This window comes from Bos javanicus, chromosome 29 (genome assembly GCF_032452875.1).
Source record: "Bos javanicus breed banteng chromosome 29, ARS-OSU_banteng_1.0, whole genome shotgun sequence".
NCBI lineage: Eukaryota > Metazoa > Chordata > Mammalia > Artiodactyla > Bovidae > Bos > Bos javanicus.
Window position 1 is genome coordinate 15,384,502 of NC_083896.1, and position 13,532 is coordinate 15,398,033.

At 36.5% G+C, this 13,532-nt stretch overlaps 1 long non-coding RNA gene across 1 annotated transcript in view; it reads left to right on the forward strand.

The window, feature by feature from the left end:
- LOC133241074 (uncharacterized) overlaps positions 1-13,532 on the forward strand; it is a 1,297,712-nt gene that overhangs the window by 680,934 nt on the left and 603,246 nt on the right. The window lies entirely within an intron of this gene.

The window sequence follows — 13,532 nt, forward strand, 5'->3', positions numbered from 1 at the left end:
TTGACAGGTGAGGAAACTGAAGCACATTCTTTCAGGAAAAATTTTAGACTCTTCACTGTTTCACTCATGACCTGATCCTGACTGGCATTCTCGTGTCATCTCCTTCCATTCCCATTCTTACCACTCAAGTCTTCTGAAATAATAAAGTCCTCATTCTGCACAGCCTTGTTCATGAGGATGATTCTTTCTCCACTTTCGCAGAACTCAATCTAGCATTCTCTCCTTGGAGGTTTTCCTTGTCTGCCAGGATCCCACCTCCATCCACCTCCCGGGTTGCTGTATTCCCCTATAATATCTTGTATTGACCACCAGCAAAATGATTTGCGGGGTATTTTTAAGTTTCTAATCATATGGTTCAATTCCCCATGCATACATGTCTATCTTTTTACCATTGTTAACCACGTGCAAATACAATATAATTACTGATCTAAGTATCTAGCTCAATTGTAACATATGGAAATGACAACAATAAAAGTATAGGGAAGATATATTTAGCTTCCTCTAGGGTTTCTGTAACAGAATGACACAAATTTCATGGCTTAAAATAATAGATATTTATTTTCTCACCGTTCAGAAAACCAAAAGCCTGAAATAAAGACGTCACCAAGGTTCTTTTCCTCTGGTGGCTCTAAAAGAGAAACTGTCCCATGCCTCCTTCATGCCCCAATCTGTGGTGTGCAATGATTTCCAGATTCAAAACCAGTTTCTTCTGTGTTCATATGGCTCTATCCCATCCAAGTCTCTCTGCGTACCTACTTCTTCTTACAAGGATAATAGTCACTGAATGTGTGGTCCTTCCTGAATCCAGAATGACGTGATCTCAAGATCCTTAACTAATTACATCAGCAAAGATCGTATTTCCAAATAAGATTGCAGCCTGAGTTTCTGTGTATACATGAAGTTTGGGGAACACTATTAAGCTCATAGAGGGCTAAACGTTTTCTCTAGTCATATTTTTTAATAGTAGAGCTGAGACTAAAGAAAGTCCTATTTCTGTAGAGCATGCTATCTCATGAGAATGCATTTATTTGATTTCACATTTGAAAACCTATTCAATTTGCTTTAGGGATTTGAAAGACAGAGACAGAGACCCTCTTCTGCAAATATTTACTTTCTAAAAAGTATTGAAAAAATGAAATTAATTTCCCGTGCCTTTACTTGTATTCACCCCTCAATGGTTTTCCTAGGATAGGGAAGTTTGTAACTAACTAGGCATATTAGCAGAAAGATGAGTTGAGCTAGAGATGAATTATCTCCTGTAGATTTGCCCATGGCTGTATGTATCTCTTAATGCTTTTAATTCTCTAGGGTTTTAATTATCTAAAGATAGTTAAAATTACTTTCTGGAATTTTTATTTTGTTTCCTGACATAACTTGAACTTGATTCAAAATGTAAACATCATATATCCATTACCTTTTTACAAAGATATTCCTATTTGAAATAAATGTCCCAATGTTCAGGAAAAAATTTCTGTGTTCTGTTATATGAATTCCATTCTTTGGTGAGCACCTGTAGGAAGAATTTTGTTTAGTGCAGAAGCCCCCAAAATGATAAGAATTTGTGGGTGCTTACATACCTGGCTTATCATTGTGGCTTCTGGTTATACTGGTAGTAGAAATTTTTTAAAATAAATAAAGGAGAGTAAAGGAAAGGAAAAGGATGAAAAGGAAGGAAGGAAAGGAGGAAGAAAGGAAGGAAAATTAACCAATAGATCTAAAAACATAGATTCATCAAATAAGTCATTCACTGGACAAACATTTATCACTTGTTGCTCTATATCAGATACTGGGTAAGGAACCTGTGACACAATGATTAGCAAGACACTGTCTCTTCTTACACTTTAGAGGGACATTCAAACAAACAACTTATTGTAACACTGCATGTTAAGATATGACACAGAAGTAAATATATGGACTAGTGGAAATTCTTAACTGGATATTCAACATATTCAACATTGAGAAATAAGGACTCAATCCTCCTTTGACAGATAACAAAACTGAGCTTTAGAGAAGGACACTGTTACTGAGCTTACCGACACATAAGATGACCAGTACTTCTTATCCATTCATCTGCTAATGGGATAAGAAAGCTGTGGTACATATACACAATGGAGTATTACTCAGCCATTAAAAAGAATACATTTGTATCAGTTCTAATGAGATGGATGAAACTGGAACCTATTATACAGAGTGAAGTAAGCCAGAAAGAAAAACACCAATACAGTATACTAATGCATATATATGGAATTTAGAAAGATGGTAACAATAACCCTGTGTACGAGACAGCAAAAGAGACACCGATGTATAGATCAGTCTTATGGACTCTGTGGGAGAGGGAGAGGGTGGGGAGATTTGGGAGAATGGCATTGAAACATGTATAATATCATGTATGAAACGAGTCGCCAGTCCAGGTTCGATGCACGGTACTGGATGCTTGGGGCTGGTGCACTGGGACAACCCAGAGGGAGGGTAGGGGAGGGAGGAGGGAGGAGGGTTTAGGATGGGGAACACAGGTATACCTGTGGCGGATTCATTTCGATATTTGGCAAAACTAATACAATATTGTAAAGTTTAAAAATAAAATAAAATTAAAAAAAAAAAAAAAAGATGACCAGTACTTCTGTCACTTAACTACGAGGTGCATTGGATTGCTAATGCTAGAAATGGGTATTTTTCACTTACTGCAAGCTACTTTTACTCTAGTGCTTGAAAGCTCAGGTCTTACTTTGGAAACGTAGTGAAAGAGCTATAATTTTTGTGAAATCCCATTAGCATAACCCAATTACTATATGCTTTGTTCTCTAAATTTAATCCCTGTTTAAATGAATGCAGAAATAGTCAGTGGACAAAGCTAGTTTTCAATCCTAGTTGGTTTTTTTTTCCCCTCCTGGTCCGCTTCTCTTTTAACTCAGCTATTTATACCAATCCAGTGACGTTGACTGGGTATAATTTGTTCCTTAGGGAAATTTGGCAATGTCTGATGGCATATTTTATTGTGATAGCATGGGTGGTGGTACCATTTGCATGTAGGAAGCAGAAGCCAGGCATGCCACCAAACAGGCTACAATGCACAGGACAGCCCCACCATAAAGATTTTCAGCCCAAAATATTCGGTTAGTGAAAGAAAGTTCTATCATGTTAATGTATATTTTATGATAACTAGAGCATTCTACCAATAGTCAAATCAGCAAACTGCTGGAAGATTTAAGAGAAAGTATGTGTGTATATATATATATAGATTCTATTTTAGTTTGCTGTATTTGTTTATTTTTCTCTTATAGTACATATATCCCAGTGCCTAACACAAAGCCCATCCAACATATATGGCCATCAATAAAAATCTGTTAACTTAAAAAAGTTTGTTAAGTTAGTACTAATTTATTATTGAGTATTACCTTTTGGTCAATTTCTACACATATCTTCTAATTTTAAAAATAATCCTTGAAGAAAGTGTTACCATCTCCACTATTTAAATTTAGTTTCAAATCTCTAAAAATGACTAAGTGTTTCCATCTCTTCTTGGAAGCCTTCCAAAACTTTAGGAGCTGATAAAAGAGTCCCTGCTGATTTCCTGGAAGCTTCTTTTGTATATATTAACCACTATAAAAAGAAGCTGCTATGCCCACAAAATATAGAAAGTTGTACAATACTGCTATTGTTTGCTAAAAGACATGTGTTGCTACCATATAAATACTTGTAACTTTTGAAATTTGCATAAAATTGGACTTGATTTATCACACTTACTGTTGTTTAAAGGACATCCTCATTGTGATTTGGGTTCAGAGGCTGCTCCATTGAGGAAATCCAAAAATTCAAACAAAACTGCCTCAATTTCTTACACTTTTTTTTTTTTTTTCACTTTTATTGAAATATGGCAGTGGTTTAGTCACTAAGTCACTTCTGACTCTTACAACTCCATGGACTATAGCCTGCCAGGCTCCTCTGTTCATTGGATTTTCTAGGCAAGCATACTGGAGTAGCTTGCGTTTTCTTCTCCAGCGGATCTTCCCAATCCAGGGATCGAACCTGGGTCTCCTGCACTGCAGGCAGATTCTTTACCAACTGAGCCACCAGGGAAGCCTCAACTTACAATGCTGTGTTAGTTTAAGGTGTACAGTAAAGTGACTAAGTTATATATATGTATATATATATACTTTATATCTCTTCTGTTATATGCTATTACAAGCTATTGAGTGTAGTTCATTGTGGTATACAGTAGGTCCTTATTGGTTATCTATTTTATATATAATAGTGTGTCCTTTTTTAAAACATTTCATTTTATAGTGGAGTATAACAGTTAACAATCAATTGTCAATTAACAATCTTGTGATAGTTTCAGGTGAACTACAAAGGTACTCTGCTGCTGCTGCTAAGTCGCTTCAGTTGTGTCCAACTCTGTGCGACCCCATAGACGGCAGCCCACCAGGCTCCCCCGTCCCTGGGATTCTCCAGGCAAGAACACTGGAGTGGGTTGTCATTTCCTTCTCCAATGCATGAAAGTGAAAAGTGAAAGTGAAGTCGCTCAGTCGTGTCCGACCCTCAGCGACCCCATGGACTGCGGCCTACCAGGCTCCTCCATCCATGGGATTTTCCAGGCAAGAGTACTGAAGTGGGGTGCCATTGCCAGCCGTACATATACATGTATCCATTCTCCCCCAAACTCCCCTTCCATCCAGGCTACCACAAGACATTGTGAAGAGGTCCCTATTGTTGTTGTTGTTCAGTCTCTAAGTTGTGTCTGACTTATTGAGACCCCATGGACTATTGCCAGCAAGGCTCCTCTGTCCATGGGATTTCCCAGGCAAGAATACTGGAGTGGATGGCCATTTCCTCCTTCAAGGGATTTCCTGACCCAGGGATCAAACCTGAGTTTCTTGCATTGGCAGGCAGATTCCTTAACACTGAGGGACCAGGGAGCCCAGAGTTCTCCATAGTGTGTCTTTTTTGAATAACTTCCTTAGTAGCTAGGTTTTTAATTATTTAATTCTAGGCTTTTTCTTTTTTGTTAAATTAGAATGCAAACATTAAATAGTACGACAATTTAAATTCAGCTTCTTACAGAAATGCCTTCATTGAACAGAGTGAGTATACATGTGTGTGGACATGCATTTGAATGTATGCTAACGGAACACTTATTTGAACAATATGAACAATATTTTGGTATATTTTAAAAGCCTTAGAGGAAATTGTTATTCATTTTATCAAGTAGTTCTTGATTGTGTAAATGGTGAAGGCTAGAATGTTAATGGTATGTGTTAAATACCAACTCTGTACCAGGACTTTTGCTGGGTATTTTGGTATATAACTCTTCATCATTTTAACAAAGATGTATAAAATATTTCACTGAGTTTTAAAGTTAAGATAGCTGACTAGGCAATAAACATACAAAAATATGCTTTGCTTCACTAGAGACAAGATGAAGCTACATTACCATGACAATGAAATAACAATATATCTCATCCACCAGATTTGGAGAAATTAAAATATCTGACTATTGACTGGAAAGTGAAGCAATAGGTTCCACTGGTAAGAATGTAATCACTCTGGAAAACAATTTGTCATTAACTGAAAAAGTAAAAGAAAGAGCCTTTCTAAAATGACTGTTTCATTAATCAAGGATTACGAGTAATCAAATATAAGCACCTCATGTCCATTAGGCCAGATTGGGTATGATATGTATCTTTGCCCAGCAGTAGGCTTCTTAAAAAGCAGAGACATTACTTTGCCAACAAAGGTTCATCTAGTCAAGGCTATGGTTTTCCCAGTGGTCATGTATGGATGTGAGACTTGGACTGTGAAGAAAGCTGAGCACTGAAGAATTGATGCTTTTGAACTGTGGTGTTGGAGAAGACTCTTGAGAGTCCCTGGAACTACAAGGAGATCCAACCAGTCCATCCTAAAGGAGATCAGTCTTGGGTGTTCATTGGAAGGACTGATGCTGAAGCTGAAACTCCAATGCTTTGGCCCCCTCATGCGAAGAGTTGACTCATTAGAAAAGACCCTGATGTTGGGAGGGATTGGGGTCAGGAGGAGAAGGGGACAACAGAGGATGAGATGGCTGGGTGGCATCACTGACTCGATGGACATGAGTTGGGTGAACTCGGGAGTTGGTGATGGACAGGGAGGCCTGGCATGCTGCGGTTCATGGGGTCTCAAAGAGTCGGACATGACTGAGTGACTGAACTGAACTGAACTGAACTGAGGCTTCTTAAGAATCTACCCTGGAGACACACTCATACACTCAGGAGACATAGATAGCATGTTCATAGAAGCACTGCTTGTAATAGCAAAACAGAACAAACTGGGGCAAAAATGAGCTAATGGAGATTGTAGTAAAATGGTGAAGTAAATATTTGATTATAGTTATATATCAGAATACTATACAATAATGAAAACACTGACTGACAGTTAAATGTATCCAAAGAGATAATTCTTCAACATAAAGTTGGGTGAAAAAAGCAATTTGCAGAAAAAAATAAATAAACATTCACTATGATTGCATGTGTGTGAATTCCCGAAATGCAAACAGTTAAACATCTTGTTTAGAGATACACAGACAGAAGGGAAACACTTTAAAGTACCTAAGGGATTGACTACTCTAAAAATTCATGAGCTTGATTATTCCTGAGAGTGAATGGAGTAAAGACAATCGGTCCTGAGAGGGCTATCCAGGGTTCTTCACAGATATTGGTCATACTTTGTTAATAAATATGGGTATATGTAGATTTAATGTCATTTTTCTTTTTTCTTTCAAATGTATTATATATGTAGATATATATATATATATATTATTCTTTTTAATTAGATGTTAAACAAATTATATTTACTGAAGTAAATCTTAGAAGGATTATATAACCTATCCAAGTTTATTTCTAATGACAGCATCCCATTCAGGATTGTGTGATCCAGATCCCATGCTCCCCCACTTCATTTTTTGGCTCTGCTCAAGGTGAAATCCCCCTAGCACAATGCCCAGGAAGAAATTGCCTCTTCTGGTAATCATCTTGTTTTCTCATATCAGTGAATGCTATGAACCACCAAGTGTCTTCCTTCATTAAATTAGCTGCCAGAAAAGTTATTCTGATGTACATGTTCAACTACAGTAATTAGCTCATCATAAATACTTAATTCACATATTTTCTTTCTTATAATGCTTTCTGATTTCTCACTCACCTTTAAAATTAATTCACTGTTCTGATTCTATTTCATATGTAGTCTTATTATAAATAATCTAAAAGCTTTTCTTATGAGTAGTGAATAAGCAGTTTTTCATAAGAAAACAAATAATTTAGAACCACTACATTTTCTTTAAAGATCTAAATTATTGCTTTTAAGGCAGAATCCATTAGTTTCTTTTCTCTCACTTCCTAAATCTTTGTGTTTAACATGGCTACATTCTCATAGCAAAGGAAAGAGTCAACAGATAATTGAAGATAAAACCTATGAAATATGAGAAAATATTTGCAAACCATATGTCTATTAAGGGATTAATATTCCAAATATATGGGCTTCCCAGTTGGCTCAATGGTAAAGAATCTATCTGCCAATGCAGGAGATAAAGGTTTGATCCCTGGATCAGGAAGATACCCTGGAGAAGGAAATGGCAACCCTCTCGTGTTTTTGCCTGGGAAGTCCCACGGACAGAGGAGCGTGATGGGCTACAGTCTATGGAGTTGCAAAGAGTCAGATATGACTGAGCACACACATATTCAAAATATATAAGGAACTCAAATAACTCAATAGCAAAATAAATCAAATACCCAATTAAGAAATAGGTAAAGGACTTGAATAGACATTTCTATAAAGAAGACATACAAATGGTCAACAGGTATATGAAAGGTATTCAGCATCACTAATACTAGAAAAATGAAATATGAAACTATACAGTGAGATAGTATCTTACACCTTTTAGATTGGCTATTATCAAAAAGACAAAAGACAGCAAATTTTTATGAAGATATAGAGAACAGAAAACCCTTGTATACCCTTGGTGGGAATGTAAATTGGTATAGCCTTAATAGAAAACATTTCATCAAAAAAAATTTAAACTAGAACTATCATATGATCCAGTAATCCCACTTCTAGATATATATCCAAAAGGAAATGGAATCAGTATCTTGAAGAGATATCTATACTGTTGGCCAAAAAGTTGTTTGGGTTTCTCTGTAACATTTTATGGAAAAATCCAAATGAACTTTTTGACCAGCCCAATACTCTGCCATGCTTATTACAGCATTATTTACAAAAGCCAAGATATGGAAACAATCTATATATCTGTTGATGGATGAATGCATAAAGAAAATGATATATGTACATAATGAAAACATATATAAGGGAATATTTTTGAGTCTTAAATAAAAGAACATCATGCAGTTCATGACAACATGGATGAAACTGAAAAACACTATGCTAAGTGAAATAAGCCCAACATAGAAACATAAATACTGTATGATCTCTCTTAACATATGGAATCTAAAATAGTTGAACTCATAAAGGCAGATAAAAGGATCATTGCCAGAGCTCAGGATCGGGAGAAGTAGGAAGATTTGGTCAAAGGGTACAAAGTTTCATTTGTTCAGAAGGGAAAAGTTCTGGTGATCTAGTTTATAGCACAATAAAGAGCCTCTTAAGGAAGGTGAAAGAGGAAAATGAAAAGCTGGCTTAAAATTCAACATTCATACATCAACATGTTGATGTATGGCAAAACCAATACAATATTGTAAAGTAATTAGCCTCTAATTAAAATAAATAAATTTAAATTAAAAAAAAAAACTCAACATTCAAGAAACTAAGATCATGGCATCTGGTCCCATCACTTCATGGCAAATAGATGGGGAAACAGTGACAGACTTTATTTTGGGGGCTCCAAAATCACTGTAGACAGTGACTGCAGCAATGAAATTAAAAGATGCTTGCTCCTTGGAGGAAAAGGTATGACAAACCTGGACAGTGTATTAAAAAGCAGAGACATCACTTTGCAGGAAAAGGTCTGTATAGTCAAAGCTATGGCTTTTCTAGTAGTCATGTATGGATGTGAGAGTTGGACCATGAAGAAGGCTGAGCACCAAAGAATTGATGCTTTTGAACTGTGGTGTTGGAGAAGACACTTGAGAGTCCCTTGGACAGCAAGGAGACTGAAGTAGTCAATCCTAAAGGAAATCAGTCCTGAATATTTATTGGAAAGACTGATGCTGAAGCTGAAGCTCCAGTACTTGGCCACCTGATGGGAAGAGCTGACTCACTGGAAAAGATCCTGATGCTGGGAAAGAGTGAGGGCAGGAGGAGAAGGGGGTAACAGAGGATAAGATCATTGGATGGCATCACTGACTCAATAGACATGAGTTTGAGCAAACTCCAGGAGACAGTGAAGGACATATAAGCCTGGCATGCTGCAGTTATGGGGTTGCAGAGAGCCGGACATGACAATGAACTGAAAAGCAACAGCATCTGTGGTTAATCATATGGCCTATTGTAAATATTCTAAAAGAGTAGATTTGAAGTGGTCTTACCACAAAAATACCCAAATGTTACCTATGAGAGGTGATGGATATATTATTTAACTGTGGTAATCATGTCACAATATATGCATATATCAAAATAGCATGTTGTACACCTTAAAATATGCAATTTTTATTTGTGAATTATAGTTCAATAAAGCTGGAGAAAAATAGCTACTTAAAAAAAAAAAATCCATGAGTTCTCAGTCTGAGATAAAACAGGTGTATAGAGTTCTCTTGGTAAAAATGTGTGTACTCCAGGTGCGGTTTATTTTGAAGAATATGCCAAGTCAATAATCACAAGCTTCTCAAGAATGAATCACCTTTTGAAAAATATGTTGAGCTATAAAAGGCCTTACATAAATACATGATTATCTTTCTATGTATGGGGAAGGCGGTGGGAGGCCAGGAGCAGATGATAGATCGCACTGAATTATTTAGGGGAAGCACTTGGCTCTCTTTCACCACAGCTCCTCTGAAGGCAGCTGAGGCCAATCTGATGAAGAATATTGTACATAATTGAGTATTCATATTTCCTCATAGTTTTAATTGTCTTTTTTCAGGATGAGGTTTGGCCTCCATAGTAATATATCTGACCAATACACCTAAGTGTCATTAGGAAAGTGGGAGTAATTGTTTTAAACATTGCAAATATATATATATATATATATATATATATATGTATATATTTCACTTTCAAAGACACTCTACAGTCCATATATAAAGAAAAGAGAAGGCTTAAAGATCCAAATGACAAGATTGAATCCAAGTTCAGCTAATTCATAGTTGTTTGGCTACTTAGCACATAGAAATAAACTCTCTGAGCCTCTGTTTACAAACATCTGAGGTGGGAATGAAAACATATTGCACTGCTATTATGAAGATTATTTGATGGAGTATGCATGAGAGCTTACCATCACAGAGTTGCAGAGTACCTGTCACAGAATTGTATTTGGATAGTAACTGTTTTCAGCTCTCGGTCACAGTGTGAAATTAACATGAGCTAATAAGTTAAATCCATTTCTATAGCCAAGCATTGATTAGGTGTTTGATTGATTGATTCCTTAATGCATTCATTTTGATTGATTAATTTATTCATATAACAAACACTGTTGTCAAGTACTCAATAGTGAATAAGGCTTTCTGTAAAATATTACCTCAGAAAATGTTACATGTATTATCTGGAAGAAGGTATGAGAAATTAAAGCACTACAATATATTCTATAAGCACTCCCAGAAGTGAAAATTGTGGGAGTATGTATATACTAACAACAGGAAGTGAAAAAGTTGGGATGTATTTGCACTGATGAATGACTGTATAAGCAGAATAAGATAGGGCAGGGGATGAGGAAGCAAAGCCAAGAAGTAAATCTTACCTCAATGTTAGACTGAAAGCCAGTCTGTAGGATTCGATCTTTTCATTTATTTCAGCCATTCATTCAGTCATTTGCCTACCTTCCAATCTGCTTATTCTTCTTTTCATCCATCTCTCTATATCTACCAACTCATCAGTCTATCCCATAAATACTTCAGTCAGTCAGTTCAGTTGCTCAGTCATGTTCAACTCTTTGCGATCCTATGGACAGCAGCATGCCAGGCCTCCCTGTCCATCACCAACTCCTTGAGCTTGCTCAAACTCTTGTCCATTGAGTCAGTGATTCCATTCAACCATCTTACCCTCTGTCATCCCCTCTCTTCCTGCCTTCAATCTTTCCCAGCATCAGGATATTTTCCAATGAGTCGTCTCTTTGCATCAGGTGAGTAAAGTATTGGAGCTTCAGTTTCAGCATCAGTACTTCCAATGAATATTCAGGACTGATTTCCTTTAGGATTGACTGGTTAGATCTCCTTGCAGTCCAAGGGACTCTCAAGAGTCTGCTCCAACACCACAGTTCAAAACCATAAATACTTATTAAACACCTAATAGGTTCCAAGACTAAGACTGTAATAATAGGTCCTTTTCTTCAAAGACTTTAGAATGTAGTTGTATAATGCACATAGAGTAGATAATTTTAGAAAATTGTGTCAATTTTAATAACATTTTATATATTAGTGGTTATAAACCCATGGTTTGACATCATAAAGACCTATCTAGACTTAAATCCTAGCTCCTGTACATAGTAAATTTAAGCAAACAAACTCATCTTTCTCAGTCACCATTTGTCTGGCTGTTGACCTGTGATTGTAATAGTGCATATTTCACAGAACTATTTCAAAGATAATGTATGAGAGGCTTGATTCAATATTTGAAATATCATCATGATGTTGGATGAGGTAGAGTAACTAAATTGATCTTGGTGTGGAGATGCCGAGATATTCTCCAGAATGACCCTTTAGAACTGTGTCCTAGAAGGGAGTAGACTTTTCCAGGTGACCAACCTGGGTATAGGAAAAGATGGTCAATAGGCAGATGGAATGACATTTGCAAAGCATTGTGGAAAATAAAGGATTGGATGTAAAAATTATATTGCCACTTTGGCCCTTCTTTTTCAAAACCATATGTGGCAGAGCAAGTAAAGAAAGCAAGAATGTAAATAAAAGAAAGCACAGTCTAGAAAGAGAGAGGATAAGAGAGAAAGAGATATCCTAGAAATATGGACTTAACAGAGTTCTTCTGGCTGAGTAAAGGTGGTCCTTAGCAGCTTCACAGGTTTAGAAGCTAACTTACATAAAATTAATGGCAATTATTACGAAAAGGAGAAAAAACTTCTTTTTCAAGCAGTGAGTTTTCTGATTTGCTAAATGGAGTAAGAAAACATTAGATCTATGTAAAAGTTTTAGTGGGTTTAATTTTTCCCCCAAGCACATCAGTACCTTTTTTTTTTTAATAATATCTAATTAAATATAAGGTTTCTGATTTTTAGTGAACTGCAAAAAAATGTTAGCTCTTCTCTGTGGGATATATTGCACAGAATATATTGTACACAGACGAGCAGAATATATCACTTGCTATTAGAGTGAAACTCTTTTGATGGATCATAAAAATATATTTAAAATGTAGTTAAAGGAGAAGGATGACATCAAACATTTGTAAGTTCCTTGAGAGCAAATGTCTAATCCTGAATATTTACCACCAAATCTCTACCATAAGGCAGTGAAGTCTATAAATACGCACTGAGTGTTTAACTGTTCTGTAAAATTAAGATTTTAGAGGGTGGGAATATATTTTGATTTTTATAGTGTCTGGAATTGTAATAGAAATTTATGAAGTTATATTTTATAATTGCAATGTTTCTTACTTCTGAGGATATTAACGGTCATTCATGGTCACAGAATGCAATTTGAAGAGGAACAATTCAAGTTAACCCTTTATAGTATCAGACTTAGTGGCTCTTTTAATTCCTTGCAAATTTATTTATATATTTTCATTTATCAAAATACTTGAGTTTCTACTATGCATCAAGGCAGCATAGTGTATCTAAAAGTGTAAGATACAAATGAAGATATGGGCCCAACTTGCTCAAGGAAGGTATAAAACAGGAGTACCAGAGAACTACGGGGACCTCCCAGTGGTAAAGAATCCACCTGCCAATGCAAGAGATATGGGTTCAACCCCTGGGTTGGGCAGATCCCCTGGAGAAGGAAATGGCAGCCTGCTCCAGTATTCTTGCCTGGGAAATCTCATGGACAGAGGAGCCTGGCAGGCTAGAGTCCAAAGGAGAGCAAAGAGTCAGACACAACTTAGCAACTAAAACATCAATAGTAGACAGAGATCACCTGAGTCACAAGGTGAAAATTGCTGCATCCTATAAGAGGTCCTAGAGAAGGAAATGGCTTCCCACTCCAGGATTCTTGCCTGGAAAATCCTATGAACAGAGAAGCCTGGTGGGCTACAGTCCATGGATCGCAAAGAGTCAGACACAACTGAGCAACAAACCCACTACCACCAAACCACCGCATAAGAGGTCCAGATCAAATATGGGGCAATTCATTTATTTCTTGAACACAAGTGTTCTCCACTCTTTAAGAAATCATGGACCCTCAATATTTATTTATTTATTTTTTGATCAGAAGAGAAAATAAGATCAAAAGGAA